Genomic DNA, 18742 nt, shown 5'->3' on the forward strand with positions numbered 1-18742 from the left:
GGTGGCAGGGGCCTGAGTACTTGGGCCATCTTCTGCTGTCTTTCCAGGCACATTAGCAGGGAGCTAGATTGGAAGTAGAGCAGCTCCTAGGAGACGCCAGAATCACAGGTAGTACCTTAATGTTCCCCAAACCTGCAACTTCTAATGCAACAGGATTCTGACTTAGGGAAGCTTCCCCAAGGGAGTGGCCTTGTGCAGAGACACAAGGGCCTGAAGCTGACAAGTGAGCAGAGCAGAAAACGTGACAAAAGGGCCCCAGGAAAGCCAGCATGGTGGAGCAGAGAACTGGGATCCCGGAGCTGCAGGGTGGGTTCCAGAGCTGGGCCCTCCCCTCAAAGGAGCAGCAAAACAATATAGGGAAGGGGCCTCCTGAGATCTCAGCATGGGCTTGTGAGAACAAGGGAGGCTCCCATGCTGGAGGGCATGAGGCAGGATGGGAATGAGAGGTGATGATGGCCAAGGCCAGAGGAGGCAGAAATGGGGGGACTGGGGCTGGAAAATGACAGCATGAAATTCAGCAGTGCACACGGCATCAGAGGGGCTTCACAAGGGCTTCTTCTCTTCCTCTCACCTCCTGCCTCGCCTGACACAATTCCTAGAAACCAGAATTCCTCTTCTCCAAGGCAGGTCAAAGCAATGTGAACCTTTCTGCACCAAAGCCAGCATAAACCTAGATACTCTAACCATCTCCCGCAGTCCTATGTGGGAAATGGCTCTCACCTACTCTGTGTGACAGGACCTAAGACTCCCATTCCACAGGGTACCTGCCGCATACCAGGGAGGAGGGGAGGCTAGGCCAAGAAGGATCCGAGGTGTCCCTCCCACTACCCCATCACACCCCTTGTCCAATGGTTTGTCTACACTGCTACCTACTCTTTATGGAACCTAAGCAGAGACAGTTTGCTTTGAGACTTGGCTCAATGCTCCCATGCCATGTAAGTTATGCACATCTAGATACAGAAATCAACCCATGTGCATACTAACAGATAAAAATTTCCCCAAATCCTTGTCTGACATTGTGGCTCAGTGTGTGTGCCACTGTCTGTGACACTGGCATCCCACATAAACACTAGTTTGAGATCCAGCTGTGCCACTTCCCTTTCAATTCCTTCTTAATGTGCCTAGCAAAGCAATGGAAGATGACCCAAAAGTGCTTAGGCCCTTGCCACTCATATAGAAAACCTATACGAGCTCTGCAGTCCTGACCAGCAGATGGAAGATCTCTAGCTCTTCCTCTCTCACTGTAACTCTGCTGCTCAAATAATAAAATAAATAATCTTTTAAAAAGAAAAAAAGAAATCTGGGCCAGTGGCTAAAGTCCTCGCCTTGCATGCGCCAGGATCCCATACGGGCCCCGGTTCTAATCCTGGCAGCCCTGATAACTATCCAGCAACCTGCTTCTGGCCTGGGAAAGCAGTTAAGGATGGCCCAAAGCCTTGAGACTCTGTACCCACATGGGAGATCTAGAAGAGGCTCTGGGCTCCTGACTTTGGATCGGTACAGCGGTCAGTTGGGGAGTGAAACAGAGGATGGAAGACCTTCCTCTCTGTCTCTCCTCCTCTCTATATATCTGACTTTGCAATAAAACTAAATAAATATTTAAAAAATAACAACAAAAAGAAATTCCCCATGGACCCGGCACAATGGTTCAGTAGCTACATGTCACCTTGCAAGTGCCAGGATCCTACAGAGAGGCTGGTTTGTGTCCCACCACTCCACTTCCCATCTAGCTCCCTGCTTGTGGCCTGGGAAAGCAGTAGAGAACAGCCTAAAGCCTTGGGATCCTGTACTCATGTGGGAGACCTGGGAGAAGCTCCTGGCTCCTGGGTTGGATTGGCTGCAGCTATTGTGGCCCTTTGGAGAATAAGCCAGCAGACAGAGGATCTTTCTGTCTGTCTCTCCTCTTCTCTGTGTGTCTGCCTTTCCAATAAAAATAAATAAATCTTAAAAAAATAAATAAAGATAGCGACTTAAGAAGAACCTTGACATCTTCAATATCAGATCAAATCCCTCATCCTCCGACTGCTCCCATTATGGCTTAAAACTCTTAAAAAATTTTTGTGTGCTAAAAACAGAGTCTCCAAATTAATTTCCAAATGGTGTTTGGAGTTAGGTCACCAGGATTTGATGAGGTCACGAGGGTGGTAAGCCCGTGATGGCCTCAGCAGCTTCAGAGGAGCAAGAGAAAGACCCAGGCAAGTACGCCCACTCCATCTCTCCATGTGCTGCCCCGGCCATGCTCTGATGCAGCAAGGGGGCTTTCCCCAGATGCTGAGCAGATGTTGGGGCTTGGCTCTGGACTTGCCAGTCTCCAGAACCATGTGCCAAGTGCACTTCCATTCTGTGCAAATTATCCGCTCTCGAGGACTTTGTACAATAACAGAAAACAGACTAAGTTACATCCCACCCCCAGATGTTGTCCGGTTACTCAGATCTGGTGGGAGAGAAGCCTGTCAGGTTGGTTTCACCAAAATACCCCTTATCCCTGATGTTTCCACTGAGTACTCTTTCATCCACTGACTCCACCCTGTTCCTCAGATATAAATCCCCTGTCGCCTAGTCTGTTTTCAGAATTGAACTCAGTACTCTACCAAGGTCTTGTTCCTCCTATGGCAATAGTTTCTGATTAAAATCTCTTTTGCCATTGTAGCTTCCTTCTAGCTCTGATTTCTTGAACATTTTCCAGCCTGATCATTCACCTATTCCCGTCTTGAATCCTGAGTACAGTCATGTGTAACTTCACAAGGGTATGTCCTGAGGACTGCATCATTAGGTGATGTTGTTTTGTAAATCTCAAAGAGTACACTTACAAGAACAAAAATAGTAATGACGCCACCAGCCAACAGACTCTTGCGGCACCACCCTCATGTGCATGACCTCTCCCTGGGCAACCATCATACATTCAGTCCATCTCCAACCAAGCAAATGATAGACTGCTAACCATTGCTCAGAATCAGAATCTGACATTATGGCACAGCTCATTAAGCCACTGCTTAGGACTCCCACCACCCATATCTGAGTGCCTGGGATCAAGTACTTTCACTTTTGAGTCCACTTCCTGAGAGGCAGCCAGTGATGCTCAAGTATTTGGATCCCTGCTATCAACATGGAAAACCTGGATGGTGTTCCTGGCTCCTGACTGGGCCTGGGCCAACCTTGGCTACTGTGAGCACCTCGGGAGTAAATGGATAGACAATACCTCTATTTTTCGTTCAGTTTGCCCTTCAAGTAAATATAAATATAGAAATTTTTTATCACCACATTTATTTCAGCAGTAAAGTTAGAGTTACAAACAGACCAAGAGCTCCCATCCACTGTGTTGCTCCCTGAATGCTCTCAACGGCTGGGAGGTAAGCCAAGGTGGAAGCAAGGAGCTGGAAACCCATTCCAGGTCAATCCAAGTGTCCCGTGTTGGTGAAACAAAGTCATCACTGCTGCCTCCCAGGGTTTACAGAAGCAAGGAGCTGGAGCCAGAGTCAAGTATTGGACCCTGGCTCTCCAATGTGGGAGCTCTTAATAGCTAAACCAAAACACACACTTCCTTCCCACTGATTCTGTTTACTTACCCAGCTCCCATTTACTTCTGTTTCTTTCCCCCTTTTTTGCCTACCATCTCCATCAATCGCCCATTAGCAGCTCCCTTGGTTTCTGTGTGAACACCTGTCCCTGGAACTACCTTCCCAGCTTTCCCACTTGGGCATCCCCAGTCACCCTCCTAGGGCCTCAGCATCCATCCCAGGACATCTGGGTCCCTCTCGCTGCATTCTGCAGTCTCCTTGGCCCCTCAGCCCCTCACCCGCCTATCAAGAGGAAGCACATAACCATCAGATTTTTGGGAATTCAATTCCCATCTTTAAAAAAAGCATTTACCCATAAGCTGCCAGGTTTTAGATGAGCCCTTTTGTTCCAGAGAAGCATTCAGAACCAGGCCAATGTCAAACACAGGCTGCAGCTCAGATGAGGCAGTAGTTGAGTCATCCCCCTCACTACCAATCCCAAAATGCACGTCTCAGGGACCCAGCCCCAGAAGCCACTCAACCAGTGGGAACAGCAAGGTTTACAGTAAGGTGAGAGGGCAGCAGGTGAAAATCTTTCTGCTGTTTTCTTCAAACACTTCCCGAAGGGGGATATCTTAGCAAAATTGCAGAGGAGTCAAAAACAAAGATGTGCAAGGAGCTTGGGACTAGAACCCAAGAAGAATGGGGAAGGTAACTAGTATTCTCAGTCTGAGGCGGGGAAAGCCCAGAGGCCACAAACAATGGCCTGAGGGGGTTACAACCCTGAGAGGGTGGAGCACAGCAGTGGATGAAATTTATCAGGGACAGAGGTTTCTAAGAGGCTGCCAGTGTCTGTGGAGTCACCCAGGCAGCTTGGATGCTCTCCCCTGGAGCGCTTCCCTAAGCAGGGGTCTCTTGGCTGGGACAGAGAAGAGGAGAGGACCACACAAGGCCCAGGAATGCTCGTGCAGCTCACTGGCTGGCTGCCATGTCCAGACCAATCACAAACAGCCCAAGACTCCGTCCACACCCGCTGTCAGCAGCATCATGATGTTTTGGACTCTGACATTCTCAGAACTGAGTCAAGGGAGAGGTAAAAAAGAAGGCATGCAAGGAAAGAGAAAGAAGAAGAGAAACTGATTAATTTTCCACTGCAGGGCGGGGGAGAAACGACAAGAACTACCGCTATTAACCTAACCGGTAGTGGCTCCACTAGGAATCTCACTCTCCGCTATGGAAAGGAGCTTCCCTGTAAGTACACTAATCGGGCTTGCTCTGGCTTTTCAGGTGGCCTGGCCTCCCTTTGAGTCCTTTGTTCATTCCCTTTCTGCCTTCAACACATCAGCCTGAACACAGTTTCCCTACACAACAAAAGCCAAAGGCAGCTTCCTATTACTGAATCCAACCTTTTTACCAGTCCCAAGCCATAATCTTTGGCACAGCATTCTCCATCTAGACCCATCTGCTGTCCATTTCTCTTATCTGCAATAACTCAAGGCCCTTGGGTACCCATCACCGCAGTCTTTGACATTCGATACGAGGCCCAGCACCAAAAGCTGATACACAGGTCCCCAGAGCCAGTGTCTTAGAAGCACATGAGCATCCAGGGACAGCCACCTGCATGGGGCTGAAGTACCCTGGAGATGCACTCCATCTCTTTATCCAGGACCTGGCCAGCAGCAGCTACACTCACACAAGAGAGAGTAGTTGCTAACCCTGAGAATGGTGAGACAGAAGGAAACCTGCCTCACCTGGGATCCAGGGACAGTACCAGAGCCACCTGACCTCAAGACTATCTCCCTCAGGCCTCTGTAATGGCAAGTACCAGGAGGTGAATCCCAGCAGAGCTACACCTCGACTGTCCTGATCACTGGGTGTGTCTTAGGGCTTGGAACAGCACCTCACCCACAGCCAGGGGGCAATAGCTATCTACCCCCATAGCAAACAAACGCAAAGGCAGGACAGGGTGGAGACCATGTGTTCCCACCTCTTGTTCCAGACAGAATGTTCAGCACCCAGCCTTTCCCAGACTGCAACTCAGTTAGCTCCACTGAAAATTGGAGCTTCATCTAATTCAGGAGTCCATGCCAACCTGTTGGCAGGTATTATTGGATTCATTAGTCCGTTTTCCCTCCATGGTCCAAGCCCTACCTTTCAGTCACTGACCTCCCTCTTAGCCCTTCCTGGTCCTGAGGCCCCTCTGCTCGCTGGGCTGTGGCTACTTATGCCCAGATGCAAAACAGAACGCAGATCCACTATCCGCCAGAATTCTTGAGTGGCTGCCAAGAAAGAACCAGCTGGAGCAGGATTAGGGATTCACACATCTGGCAGGGACAGACTCTGCTGGCTACCCCAGGAACCTACACAGCCTAGGCCAGCAGAGCAAGAGCTGTGCTCAGGGATGGAATAATGTGGTGACACAGGGCCCAAGGGAACTATGCCACGGCTCATGGCCAGCGAGTCCGTCCCCACCACCGCCACCACCAGCACCACCAGAGCCAGGCTGTGTGACTTGAATGTGTCTGAGGCTTTTTGGGGACAGCACAAGTCCTAAAGCCCAGCTTGTGTGCCCCGGAACCACACAGGAGCTCTAAGCAAGTAAATTTGCTGTGCCCTGGCTGAAATCTTCCAGCTGCAAAAGATCACCGAGCACCACCACTCCTGAGTGATCCCAGCAGACAGCCCCACTGAGCAGTAAGTGCCCCACTACTAAGCAACCTGCCTTCCTCCCCTTTTTCTGCAACTCTTTTTCCTCATTCCAAGGAAATCTGGCTCATGGAGTTACACCAACTGACTACCAGCATCAGGAGGACTTTGGTTCCATTTCTAGGGGTAAGCGGCCATCCTGAAGTCAGCTGCCTTCTCTGCTGAGTTGCAAACTCCCCCACATGAACTTCTCCTGCTGTATGAGTCAGGAAATGGAAGGCAAATGCAAACATTTATTTATTCAAAGCAAGGAATCCTAGCATGCACTCTCTCTATTCTCTCCTCTCTCTTACCTCTCACCGACTCCTCCCTCCCCTTTCTCCCTTCTTCTCTCTCTCTCTCTCTCTCTCTCTCTCTCTCTCTAAGTGAAGCCAACAAAGGTGAGTATACTGCTTGCCTTCAGTCTGGGGAACTGAGCCACACGGGAGGGAGCAGAAGCAGAAGGCTCCTGATGGAGGGTGCCTGGTCGGAGAGGACTCTGGGAGGATGTGCTCACATGAGGAGGCTCCTTGACATTGCACTTGCAGGCTCTGACCCTGACCCAAGGCTGGGTCCAGGTGAGAAGACATGGCAGGGAGTCTGGGTACAGTTGTCTGCGTTTCACTGCGTGCCCTACCAGAGGCCTCTCCAGGGTCTGCTTGCTCTGAACAGAAAAGATCCAGTTCAAGGAGCTCAGGATCCATTGCTTTCTGTGAGTCGCGTGGTCAGCTACTCTTGAATCCGCTTCCTTCTGCAGCAAAGCCTAGCTTCTGTCACACATTCGCCTGACTCAGAATCCTGCCTCTCAGCCTCAAATGCACTTGGAGACTTCCTCTCTGGCTGCTGCCCCCTTTCCCTGTCACTGAGCCCCACCACGGACCACAAGCTGCTGACCACGATTCTCATCACCTGCCCTTGGAGGCGTCACTGTCTGCTGATTCCTGCATCTCCTATCACTACAGGCTGTCCATTTCATTTCCTACTGTCCCCTTCATCCACTCTGTCCCAGCAACCTCTTGCTCTAATGGGGAGCACGTTGACAAGATGGGCCACAATGTAAAGACATACCTAGAGGATTTTGTGTTTCCCGGTTTGAATTGTCACCGGGATAGCCATACAATCAGGTGCATTTCTAACCAAGCATTTCCCCTGAAGCATGAACATGTTTTCATCTCTACACCATGCCTGTTCCTTGATAGCAATGCAGTCCCCACTTCTCTAAGGGACCTAGCTAGACAGTGAACAGGCTCACTTAGAGAGCTCCTCACCTGCATAGCTCCTCTTCCTCACCTGGGGTGCTGTCACAATGCCTGGGCTCCACCTTTATACCCTTCAGCTGAATTGGTCTGAGGCAGAGCTGTTCATTGATATTTTCTAAATACTTCCCAAGAGAAGCTAACGTACAGCAGGCTTAAGATCCACTGATCTATAGGAAAATCATTCACAATAAAAAATGTTCCTGAAAATCTTGGTTTAAAACAGTGGCTCCTAAAAAAAAGAAAAGCAGGGACTCCTAACCACATCCTTTTGGAGACAAATGCTCTCAAAGCCCAGCCTGCTTTACCCAACCCCAGTTGTGAGCTGTAAAAGAGCTGCAGGGCACTGATTGAGTGGCAATGAACATGATGTCATGCTCTAAAAGGAGTCATGTGTTTTCGTGATGAGCCAGGAGTGGCTTTTAATGCTTGGATGTCCACATCTCATAACGGAGTTCCTGGTTCACATGCCCTCTCCCAGGCGTCTGATCCACCTTCCTGTTCACACATACGCTGGGACACAGCAGGTGTTGGCCCATATTTGGGTCCATGTCACCATGTAGGAAACCCAGATTGAGTTGATCAGGCTCCTGGGTTTGGCCTGATCCAGCCCCAGCTATTGCAGCCATTTGGAAAGTGAACCATCAAATAGAAGATCCCTCTCTGTCTCTATCTACCTTTCAAGTAAAATGGAAACAAATAAATCTGATTTGAATCAGGTGTTACTGTTCAGTGGTTTAAGCTGTTGCTTGGGACAGCTGCATATGAGGGAGCCTCGTTCAAGTCCAGTTTCACTCTCTGCTGCCAGTCTCCCTTTCTAATTAACTGTTTCTGTTTTGTCTTGTTTTTTTTTGTTGTGTGTATGTGTTTACAAAAGACAACCCACAAATCTTATGATCTGTAAGTGCTCTACAAGTTATATAAGGAACACAAATTCATCAGCAGTACATCACAGCATTGTGTAGGCTTTTCTGGCTGGGCATCCCTAACCACAAAATCTAAAATTGGAAAGCTCTTGAGCCTGCTGCTAGCGTTCAGGAAGCCTCTGGTCTCAGAGCACCAGGAGTTGCAGAGACATCAGGATGCTCGATCTGTAGCATCACCAGCAAATGCTAGGAATGACATTGATTTAGTTGCTTAATACCAAATATAACTAATTTTAATTGCTCACCTGGTAGGTTAATGGCAAACAGCTCCAGAAATTGAGCATAAAAGTGAAAATTTATAAAATTTTACCTCATTTGCCCAAAACGCACAAAAAAAGTGCAACCTATTTTTCAATCTGTGTCAGCCTAGGACAAAGACATGCTATGAGACTCCTAGTTTCCTGAGGGATGTAATTTAGTGACTGATGAGACAAGAAAAACCATCTCATTATTATTTTCTTAATGCACATTTAAGTGCATGTCTGACCTGTCTGGTTACTATTATCCCCAGAAGCAAACAGTTTTTATTTCATTGAATGCATTCATTTATTTGCCAGGACTTCAGACAAAACGCTGTGTCTTTAGTAACTGAGAAGCTACACGAGTATGTGAGAAAAAAATTAACTTTGGGTGGGAAACTTTCCAAAGGCCAAGCTAGTATAGCCTTAATGACCTACCCACGTCTTTGCTGGAAAATAATTTTTCCCCCAAAAGTGGCAGATTCTGTAGATTGAGCATAGGGGTGGGGCAGGAATTAGTCTAAAAAAAATACAAAGAGCTAGTATACATTTGAACACTCGGTCAAACGAAACTGGTGATGTCTGAATGTTAGAAAATCTAAAAAAAAAAATTGGTTGTCTAGAGTTTATGCTTATTTACGAAAAGATGTTAGAAGGAACCAGTGTTGGAGTGCAGCAGGTTAAACCAGAACTTGTGACATCCCACACTGTAGTTCCAACTCAAGCCCTAGATGCTGCACTTTTGACCTAGGTCCCCACCAATGTACCTGGTAAGACAGCGTAGATGGACCAAGTGTTTAGGTCCCTGTCATAACATGGGAGACCAGAATGGAGTTCCTAGTTCCTAATTTGTCTGGCCAGATCTAGCAGTTCTGACAACTTGGGTAGTGAACCAGCAGATGGAATATCTGTCTCTTTCTCTGTCATACTCCTTTCAAATAAATAAAATCTTAGTAATAACCATAATAAACACTAAAAGTTGAGGCCTGCCTGACTAAAATGGAAAAGTAAAAGACTGAGACCTGGCATGGTAGCCTGGTGGCTGGGGTCCTTGCTTTGCATGTGCTATAATCCTACATGTGTGCTGATTTGTGTCCTGGTTGCTCTGCTTCCCATCCAGCTCCCTGCTTGTGGCCTGGGAAAGCAGTGGAGGATGGCCCAAAGCCTTGGGACCCTGTACCCATGTGGAAAACTTGGAGGAATCTCCTGGCTCCTGGCTTCAGATCAGTTCAGCTATGGCCATTGCAGCTACTTGGGCAGTGAACCAGAAAGTAGAGAATATTTCTCTCTGTCTCTCCTTCTCTCTATAAATTTGCCTTTCCAATAAAAATAAATAAAATACAATTTTAAAAAAAGAAAGGTATAAGATTAATTTCTCAATCTCTGGATCTCAAAAAACAAAAATAGCATGTAAGGGGCCATTACTGTGGCAATGTATCTGAAGCCTATGCCTGTGATGCCAGCATCCCATATGAACAAGGGTTCTTCAAGTGTTGGCTGTTCTGCTTCTCAACCAGCGCCCTAATAATGCACCTGGGAATGCAGCAGAAGATGGCCCACGAACTTGGATCCTTGCACCCCCCGCATCTCTGCAACTCTATCATATAAATAAATAAACAAATCTTTTTTAAAAGAGAGTGGCTATAATGTTTTACTAAAAAAAACCATGCAAAAATTTCAGAAAATTTTGCACCCAACGAATTTATTTTTAAATTCTACTTAATTTGATATCAAAGTACACACACACATATATATTACAAAACTTACCATTTTAACAATTTTCAGATGTTCTGTTTTAGGGTAATAAGTATATTCCCATTGTTGTGCAAACATCACCACCATTCACTTCCAGAACTTTCTTACCTCCCCCAACCAGAATTCATGCTCATTAAATAGCTTCCCATTCCTTGCTATACCCTAGGACCCCTGGTCAGTACCATATATTTTCTGTCTCCTTGAATCTGACAACTCTAGGGACCGTAGATAAATGAAGTTATACAGTATTTGCCTTTCTATAACTGTCTTATTTCACCTAGGATAACACCTTCAAGGTTCATCTATTTTGTAGTATGTAAATTTTGGTTTTTTACAGTACTTATTTATTGGAAAGGCAGATTTTTACAGTAAGAGAAAAAGAGTAAGAGGTCTTCCATCCACTGATTCACATGTCCACAATGGTCAGAGCTGAATTGAGCCAAAGCTGTGAGTCAGGAGCTTCTTCCAGGTCTCACACATGGGTACAGGGGCCCAAGGACTTAGGCCATCTTCTGCTGATTTCCTAGGCCATTAGCAGGAACCTAGTTTGAAAGTGTAGCAGCCAGGACTCAAACCAGCACCCACATGGGATGCTGGCTAATCCTTACTTAAGGATTAGCTTGCTACACTACGACAATGTCCCCAAGTACATACATTTTCTTCTGTTAAAAGGCTGAATCATCCCACTGTGTGTGTATCCCACATTCACCATTTATTCACTGATGGACATTTGGGGAGATTCCATTTTTAGCAATCTTGAAAAATATGAGTACACAATTGCCTCTTCAATTCTTTGAGCAGATATTCAGAAGTGGAATTGAGGGCTCACGTGGTGATTTTGCATTTGTTTTGTTTTGTTTTGAAGAGGTGCCTTATTGTTTTCCACAGCAGTTATACTATTTTGCATCCCCCTTGGCAATGTGCCAGGGATCCTATTCATCTACATTCCCACCAACACATGCTAGTTGTCATTTGTTTTTCATGATAGCTATCCTAACGGGCATGAAAGTCATGCATCGTTGTTGTTCTGATTTGCATCTCTTTTAGGGAACAAGAAAAAAAAAGGAAAAATGTAACTCCAAAGATTTAGGGTCAAAAATAATCCCAGGAAAAGGGAGGCAACTGTTTACGATTTTTTTTTTACAACATTCTTTTCTTTAAAAAAGATTTATTTATTTGTATTAGAAAGGCAGATAGACAGAGATGAGGAGAGACAGAGAGAAAGATCTTCCATCCGCTAGTTCACTCCCCAAGTGGCCACAACACCGGAACTGAGCCAATCCAAAGCCAGAAGCCAGGAGTTTTTTCTGGGTCTCCTATGTGGGCACAGAGCTCCAAGGCTTTAGGCCATCCTCAACTGCTTGCTCAGGCCACCAGCAGGGAGCTGGATTGGAAGTGGAACAGCCAGGGTATGAACCAGTGTCCATATGCGATCCCAGCAGGTGCAAGGCTAGGACTTTAGCCACTAGGCTACTGTGCTGGGCCTTACAACTTTCTTTAAGGTAGATGTACTATTATCTTAAAGAATAATTTTTCTATTTGTTTGAGACAAAAGGAAAGCTAGAGAGAGAAAGAGATCTTTATCTACTTGTTCACTCCCCGGAATGACCACAACATCTAGGACAGGGCAAGATCAAAGTCAGGAGCCTGGAATTCCATATGTGTTATCCACATGGGTGCAGTGGCCCCAATTCTTGGGTCATCATACATTGCACACAGATGAGGAGAGACAAAGAAGAAAACCTGTCTGCTGATTCACTCCTCAAGGTGAGGACTTAGCCAGTGAGCCATTGTGGCGGACCCTAGTCCATACTTTTGTGAAGGATTTAGGATTTATTCCAAAGGCAGAATGGCAGAAAAAAAGGGAGAGAGAAGAAGGTGAAAGCTACCATCTGCTGGCTTCCTTCTGAAATGGCCGCAACAGCAGGGCTGGACCTGGCTGAAGCCTGGAGACAGGAACTTCATCCAGGTCTCCCATGTGGGTGGCAGGGGCTCAGGTAACACAGGCCAGCATTCTTTGATTTCCCACATACCTTAGCAGGGAGCTGGACGGGAAGTGGAGCAGCTAGAACTGCTCTGATGTAGGATGCCACTGGTAGCTTAAACCCCTCCCCCAATAGTCCATCATCTTAAAGCCCATAACCTTGTTATGGATGCACATTCCTTTATGTGGCAAAGGAAGTTACACATGAATATTTTCCAGAAAATTCCCTCGCCTGATGCCAAAATTTCCATTTCTAGGGCCCAGCGCGAGAGCCTAGCAACCAAAATCCTCACCTTGAATATGCCAGGATCCCATATGGGTGCCAATTCTAATCCCAGAAGCCCTGCTTTCCATCCAGCTCTCTGGCAGTGGCCTGGGAAAGCAGTCAAGGACAGCCCAAACCCTTGGGACCCTGCACCTGTGTGGGAGACCCAGAGGAGGCTCCTGGCTCCTGTCTTCAGATTGTCACAGCACCAGCCATTGTGGTCACTTGGGGAGTGAATCATCAGGCGGAAGATCTTCCTCTCTGTCTCTCCTCCTCTCTGTATATCTGCCTTTCCAATAAAAATAATAAACAAATGTTTAAAAAAATTTCCACTTCTAAATGGTCATCTGGATTCCCCTCTGAGGGAGCCCTATCTAATTCCAATCTAATCCCTATCTAATTCTGTAGATTTCCTGGACAAAGAATGACAGCTGACAAAATGTGTTCAGAATGAATGAATTACTTGGCAATGCAGAGAGAGAGAGAGAGAGAGAGAGAGAGAGAGTGCTCCTGTCTGCTGATTCACTTTCCAGATGCCTACGAAGTCAAAAACTCGGTTTCCCACATGGAAGGCAGGGATTCAGTTCTCTGAGTCATCAAATTATGAGGTTTCCCTTTTTTAAGGTGACGCAGGAACTTCCGGCTTCCCACAGGCTCTCTGCCGACCGTGAGATTTGGCCCGTCACTGCACAAGCGCTCTCCTGCCGCATTGGCTTCCTTTTGAATTGCTTTGTTTTTTGCTGATAGCTGAACATTGACACTTTGTTTAACATTGCAGAGATGTTGATAGTTATCCCTAGATTTTCCACACATAGCCTGTGTAGATTATAAGCTTAGAAGTGACAATTTAATTTTTAAAATATGAGACTACCTCAAAAATGGAATTTATATATGCTAATTTTGGTGCAAAAACTAGAACTCCGTGCATTTCCATAAATTTTTTGAAAACTATACACCTCATACACATATGTACCTACCTCACTGAGCTTTGTTTAAGATACTATGACAGGGCCAGTAAGACTGGCCCACATGAATAAAAGCACCAACAACATTTGTTGGCGAGGTTGCGGGGAAAAGGGAACCCTACTCCACTGCTGGTGGGGCTGCAGGATGGTACAGCCTCTATGGAAATCAGTATGGAGAATATTCAAACAACTCAAATTCAACATACCGTATGATACGACAATAGCACTCCTAGGAATATATCCAGAACAATTGTTTTATGAGAAACCAACATGCACTCCTATGTTCATAGCAGCACAATCAGTAATTGCAAAAACATGGAAGCAACCAAAATGCCCATCAACAGAGGATTGGATAAGAAAGCTATGGTTCATCTACTCCATGGAATACTACTCAGCTATTAAAAAAAACAAAATGCAGTTCTTTGTGGCCAAATGGGCCAAACTGGAAACCATAATGCTAAGGGAAATGAGCCAATCCCAAAAGGTTAAATACCACATGTTTGCATTAATTTAAGATGATATGATGTTATGTATAACATGTTATGTTATGAATGTTATATGTTGTGCGTAAACTAAAATTGAAATGTCAATGAGATGGTCACAGAAGGTGGTTAAGAACTCGCATTTACTTTTACCATATTGGTTACTCATTACTATGTCAATTAATTTCATAATGATGTAAATTTTTGCTGATGGTATGTTGGAGTTTTTAATTGATCGGGATGATACTCTGCTGGTTCTGCCCTCAGACCAGAGAGGGTATACCTAAGAAGCCGTTGAACTTGACTGGACAATAAGATGATGGACTCTATGTTTGGTATATGCTTGCAATGGGGGAATCTCAACTGAACTTGAACTGTGGTTATGCAACAAGGTGGAGGAATCCACCATGGTGGGAGGGTTTGGGGAGGGGTGGGGAGAACCCAAGTACCTATGAAACTGTGTCACATAATACAATGTAATTAATGAACTAAAAATAATAATAAAAAAATGAAAAAAAAGATACTATGACAGGGGTCTGACACAGTAGCCTAGTGGCTAAAGTCTTCGCCTTGTACCTATGTAGGAGACCAGGAAGCAGCTCCTGGCTTCAGAACAACTCAGCTCTGGCTGTTGCAGCCACCTGGGGAGTGAACCAGCAGATGGAAGATCTTTCTGTCCATTCTCCTTTTCTCAGTATATTCGCCTTTTCAATAAAAACAAATTTTTTCTAAAAATTAAAAATAAAAGTGTGAACAGTTGAGCCTAACAGACGTAAACACGCTTAGAATCTGCCTCTCAAAACTCACTGTCAAGAGAGCTAATTCTGAAAATCTTGTGCAAAATATAAACCCCGGTACCTCATTTACTCTAAGCTTTTGTCTGTTACTTCTTTTACTCCACAGATTATAGTCTGTGTGCGGAGTCCCACGTTATTTGGCCTGAAAATTAGTTCTCACACTTCTCCCTTCTCAAATCCCATTATTTTTAGGAGAGGTCAAACATAGAGTTCTACAGATGTTCTGGGGTTTGAATTTTCTCTCAGGTTACAGGAAGACTTTCCTAGGCATACTCATTAGTGATGCAATTCAATTTCAATCTGAAGTTAATTTGGCAGAGTGCAGGAAGCAGCGGTTCATCTGGGCTGTGAGGCTTCTTCACACAGCTGCAGGTGAGGTGACCTCAGTGGGCGAGGTCAGAGTGCCTGCATTCCTGGGCCTAGGGGTGGGGTGGATGTGGAGGGTGGCACTGAGGAGTAGCAGGTGAATTTGCCTCCTGCAATGGCAGCATCAAGTACCCTGCGACCTGTGTGAGAGACCTAGATTGAACTTCATTGAGATCCTGGCTTCACTGTGAGCATGTGGGAGGGATCCAGCAGATGTCTTTTTCTCTGCCTCTCAATACATAAAAGAATCTAGATCTTTATTAGAAGAATTAATTAAGTCCTCACTACCCACACAAATGGTGAAGGATGTGTTAATTACTCAGTGCAAATCATTACAAAATGTGAACATAAATCAAATCATCTCACTGTTTATCCAGTTATGCACTAGTTTTATTGGTCAATTAAACCTCAATAAAGCTGGAAAATATTATTTAGAAAATTATATTTACTGAGGGTGGATATCAGGCAAAACAGTCCCATTAAAACAACATTCAAGGAGAGCCACACACCTTATTTTGCCCATTCTGCACACCCAAATCATGGCTGTATTCATTGACATGATTATCTCCATTCAAGAATCCATTTGCTCTTAACAATATCCTACAACATAAGGATGTCAGCAGAAGAGACAGTGGTACAAAGCTTTCCACAGACATCTGGATATGAGGTGGCCCATTCCAAAAGCAATTTATGATTGTCTACAAGGATAGGCAAGGCCACCCCAAGACACAAATATCTAACTATTGGCTTAGCATACAAATTCACAAGCCCCAGGCGCAGAGGTACTCTTAGATCCTGAAAGAAGAGATGTGTGTGCAGACACACACATGTACACACACCTGCATGTGATTCTGCTGCCTGTATTCAAAAAGCTTCCCCTGGAAGAAACACTGCTATAAAACGGGGCAGTGATTCCTAGACACCAAAACTTGAGTCAGTCAGAAAGTCTGCATCTGTAAGCCTCCGGGGGGTGGGGGGGTGGGGGGAGGGGTCACGGGAACTTTCACAAACAGTGCCATATCAGACGCAGGTGTGGACAGTAGCTTCTCAAAACCTCAGCACAGGTGAGAAGCCGTGATTTAACCTTACCCCTGGCAGCTCACCCTGGCAGGGCCAGTGGGCAGCTATGAGCCACTGCGAAGATAGCTGCTTAGCATGCTAGTCCAGTATCACTAAACATCCAAGTTAGAAAGTGAACTCCCCTTGTTAGATTCCTGAGCAGCTTCTGCCTTTGCTCTTGACCAAGGGCATATTATTAAATATAAGAAAATCATAGTCGCATGAATCCACCCAGGAATTCCTGTCTAACAAGAATCTACCCAGGTCCCCTGTTCTTCTGAGGCTACAGACCACAATGAACTCTGTAAAGTGTTCTTCAAGGAAATGACAAATTCTCAGGCTCCTTGGGGATGAACCAAACAATACCCAACCCTCACCACTGAGCCTCCTGTTGCGCACTCGCCGCAGGACGGTGCTGAGAACCACTGTATCTGTGCAGCACGGGGCCTGTAGTGCACGGCAATGCTTTGCACACTTGAGGATGGCCAGGATGGCAGATTGGAAGGGTTCTCGCCACAAATCAACAACTGCCCTCTAACACTACCTCTCTTGTCTTCACAAGTCTGTGGCACCTATCTGACCCGAGTCCAATATTACAGAAAAGGTGAGCACATAAGCATGCTTCCAAAGCTTCAAGGGAAAAAGAATTAAAACCTAAGTTTATTTTAGCACAAAATATTGACATGCATTGGAGATGTCTTCAAAACATTGGTGGAAAGTTGTCTTATGCAAGCCATTTTTACAACCCAAAACAAGTTGATCTTCCAATTCTCCTTTTTCTGTGAACTACTGAAGCCATGTCTTTGTGGAAACAGAATACATGGTCTCCCCCTGAAGGCACAGATAGCTTGGAGGGGGTCAGCAGACCTTCAGACAACTCCCCTGAACAGCCTGCCCCTCCAATTCAGATCCCCAGGAAGTGCAGCAGGGGTTTCCAATCCTCAGGGATCTGGGAAAGAAGGTGCAGGACTGTGGTGCAGTTTGTTTGCTAACTGCTGCTTGTTTTCCAGATAACTACCTGTCACTCCTGCCTTCCATCCCGGGGTGGCCTAAAAACCCTCTTGGAGTTGGACTCTTGAGTGCCTCCACTTGGCTGCCTCCCCAGCCATTCCTGTTAGGATTCCTGTTCGATCCACAGGTACCTGCAGCCACAGCTGTAGTGCCTCACACCTTACTCTACCTACCACATGCCTGGCACCCTTTTCCGTGGCCAGCCTGTTCTGAACTCCTTGAAGCTTCAGCACACCTCTTGGGGAATGCCACCATTTTCTCCAAGGTAAAGCTGAGGAATATGAAGCCTGTTGGAGTGCCACAGCCTCTAATTCTCAACAAAACCACGGAAAGTCTCCTCTGCTCAGACAGACTGCCGACAGGTGATTTCCAAAACCAAAGACCTACCTCATCATTGTGCTCAGTGTAAGGTTTCAGTGCATTTGTGAGCAGTACAATGATCAACTCCAGGAATGTAGGCTTTCTGTCATCTCAAAGATGTGCCATTTCCTGTGGTAAGAACATTAAAAAAATATATTTTTTTGCTATTTTGAATTACCCAGTACAGTAACATTGACTGTAACCCATCTGCTTCACAGATCACCACAGCCTGTTCCTTCTATCTGGTTATGACTTTGTGCCCATTACCCAATTCTTACCATCTTAACCTCTTCCTCTCCCCTTTCCCAGGCCTCTGGTAACTCCAGCCTGTTCTGCGCTGCTAGAAACTGGGCTTTTTTAGATTGTACATGTGAGTGAAGCCATATGGGATTCTCTCTGTGTGTGTCTGGTTTATTTCACTTCATGTTATGAGCTCCAGGTCCATCCATGTTGCCACAGAAGGGGAAGTTTTTAAAGACAAAAATGAAGAGGTTCCCATAAATTACACACATTGTTTTCAATCATTATCCTGGGTTACAATGATCAATAACAAGGGCAGTGTTAGTCTACATTTGGACAATGTCTTCACAGAACTTGCATGACTGCAGAGGTCTCGGTGCAAGGTTGTGGCTTTGACAGAGGCCAGTTCTCATTCTAGTCATCATGCGAGCAAGTGCCCTGCCTCCTGGCTCCGTTCTCCAAGTTTCACACAGGGACTCCACTTTTAATCTGACAATTTTCATGCCACATGTTATCCCCAAAAATCTTACATAATTGCTTTATCTTTTCATATTTTTTCTTTTTTTAGATGCATTCATTCACTTGATGTGCAGAGCTTCAGAAAGAAGGGAAAGACAGTGAAGGAGAGAGAGATCTTCTATCACCAGTTCACTCCCCATTTGGGCCAGAGCTGAGCTAGACTGAAGGTAACAACCTGGAACTTCCTCTAGGTTTCCCACATGAGTGCAGGATCCCAAATGCCTGATCATCTTCCACTGCTTTCCCAGTTGCATTTGTAGGGAGCTGGATGGGAAGTGGAACAGCAGGAACTCCAACCAGCACCCATATGGAATACCAGATCTGCAGGCAAGAACT

Source organism: Ochotona princeps, chromosome 10 (assembly GCF_030435755.1).
Source record: "Ochotona princeps isolate mOchPri1 chromosome 10, mOchPri1.hap1, whole genome shotgun sequence".
Classification (NCBI taxonomy): Eukaryota; Metazoa; Chordata; class Mammalia; order Lagomorpha; family Ochotonidae; genus Ochotona; species Ochotona princeps.